This window comes from Petromyzon marinus, chromosome 20 (genome assembly GCF_048934315.1).
Source record: "Petromyzon marinus isolate PM22_M1 ecotype Great Lakes invasive population chromosome 20, UKy_Petmar_22M1.pri1.0, whole genome shotgun sequence".
Lineage (NCBI taxonomy): Eukaryota > Metazoa > Chordata > Hyperoartia > Petromyzontiformes > Petromyzontidae > Petromyzon > Petromyzon marinus.
In genome coordinates, this window is record NC_133686.1 from 14,788,563 (window position 1) to 14,791,062 (window position 2,500).

Consider the following 2,500-nt stretch of genomic DNA (forward strand, 5'->3'; position numbering starts at 1 on the left):
ACAAGAGACGGGACCTAAGTAAAAAGACAGGGGCCCCCATGTCAGACAGCTTACATTTTTCTTCTAGGCCTCTTGAGACATTGTCTCCCCCACCAAATGTAACAACGGGGACTTCATCCATACTCGCTCAAGCAGCTGAGCGGCTTACGAATGAGAATTCTGGGACCCTGGAAAAGCTTGCAATGGAGGCAATAAAGGCTTGGCTTAACGGCGAGGGCCAACATGATGCCCTCGTAGAAACTGCCACAGCATTGATGCTTTGTCCGATGAGATTGGTGAAAAACAAAGGCAAACGTTCAAAACCCGAGAACGACATTGTTAAACCCAGGATATTACCCACACGATCTTGGATGAAGAAGAGAGCGGAAAAACGAGGAAGCTTCATGAAGCACCAGAAGCTCTTCTTTAAGAACCGCTCTCTTCTTGCGTCCTTAGTCCTGGATGGCACTGAACGTCATGAATGCCGAATCCCGAACGCAGATGTATATCGTTTTTACTGCGAAAAATGGGAGAAGGTGTTGCCATTCAATGGCCTGGGCCAATTTAAGTCATCAGGTGTTGCAAATAACGAATACTTTGAGCCCCTAATTTCGGTGGAGGAAGTTCAGACTGCCATACGGGCCATTAAACCAACGTCAGCAGCTGGGCCAGATGGCCTAACAAGGGCTGCAATCTGTGCTGCCGACCCCGAGGGTCGGACACTGACAGCCCTATTTAATGCATGGATGATTACAGGAATTATTCCCAAAGAGTTGAAAAAGAATAGGACGATTCTTATTCCTAAGGTTATGGATGATGAAAAGCTGAAAGAATTGGGGAACTGGAGACCAATAACGATTGGTTCAATGATTCTGAGATTATTTTCCAGAATAATGACTGCACGTCTTGCTCGTGCTTGTCCCTTAAACCCAAGGCAGCGTGGTTTTATAGCGGCATCTGGCTGCTCTGAAAATCTTAAGGTGCTACAGGACCTTATGAGACACGCTAAGAAATTGCACAGGCCGTTGGCTGTCATGTTCATCGACATAGCGAAAGCTTTTGACTCGGTTTCGCATGCTCATATTTTATGGGTGTTAAGGCACAAGAAAGTAGATGAACACGTGTTGGGCATCATCCAGAACGCCTACGATCGGTGTACGACCTCGTTCAAAAGCAATGGCGAGTCGACTCGAGAAATTAGCATACGTGTTGGTGTCAAACAGGGTGACCCCATGTCACCCCTGCTCTTCAATCTTGCCATGGACCCTTTGATATGCACCCTAGAGTCACACGGAGTTGGGTACTCCATTGATACCGACCACGTGACAGCTCTTGCGTTTGCTGATGATTTGGTGTTGGTGAGCGAATCTTGGGTTGGTATGGCCGCCAATCTAGCGATCTTGGAATCATTTTGTGGGCTATCGGGATTGGAGGTTCAGGCCAGAAAGTGCCAGGGCTTCATGATAAGCCCAACCAAAGATTCATATACGGTGAACAACTGCGACCCATGGACTATCAAAAATAAAGATGTCCATATGATCCAACCTGATGAATCAACGAAATACCTTGGTCTGAAAATTGGCCCTTGGACTGGCACTATACAGCCTGATCTACATTGTCAGCTAAAGACATGGATCTCGAAAATCGATGAGGCGCCTCTGAAGCCAACTCAGAAGGTTGAACTACTCAATGCCTATGCCCTACCCAGATTGTTATATCCTGCAGACCACTCGGACTGCAAGCAATCAACTCTCCGTGGGTTGGACCAAGAGATTAGAAAGGCGGTAAAAGGATGGCTCCACCTTCCCGCTTCAACTTGTGATGGACTGTTATATGCCAGAGCCCGAGACGGAGGCCTTGCCATCTTGAAACTGGAAAAAACAATCCCTTCGGTTCAAGTTAGAAGGCTGCAACGTATAGCAAACTCGTCCGATGCTATCACCCGTAATATTGTGTCCTCGCATGGTATGGAGGAAGAATACCGTAATTTGTGGGTACGAGCAGGGGGTGACAGTGATGCAATCCCAACATTCGTTCTCAGGGACTCGGTGTCAAAAGAACCTGTATATCCGAGACCCTGCGATTGGAGGGAGCATGAATTTCAGAGATGGTGCGAAAAGCCGATTCAAGGAAGGGGCATTGTAAACTTTGCGCATGATAGAATCAGTAATGCTTGGTTGAGGCCATGGTGCGGCTTTAAACAATGCTTCTTTATCGCAGCACTACAACTAAGGGCAAATATTTACCCAACAAGAGAAAGCTTGAACAGAGGCAGAGATGGGGCCTTACGTTCCTGCAGGAAATGCTCTGCCAGACTCGAGTCCCTTTCGCACATTCTCGGTCAATGTCCTGCAGTACAGAAAGCAAGAATTGCGCGACACAACAAGATCAGTAACATTCTGGCAGACGAAGCGGCTAGATTGGGCTGGTCTGTATACAAAGAGCCACGGTTCATATCCGAGACGGGAGAGATGAGAAAGCCTGACCTCGTGTTTGCAAAAGATGAGGAGGCGGTTGTGAT

General features: G+C 47.5%; 1 pseudogene; it reads left to right on the plus strand.

The window, feature by feature from the left end:
* LOC142925477 (28S ribosomal RNA) overlaps nt 1-2,500 on the plus strand; it is a 10,005-nt pseudogene that overhangs the window by 3,910 nt on the left and 3,595 nt on the right.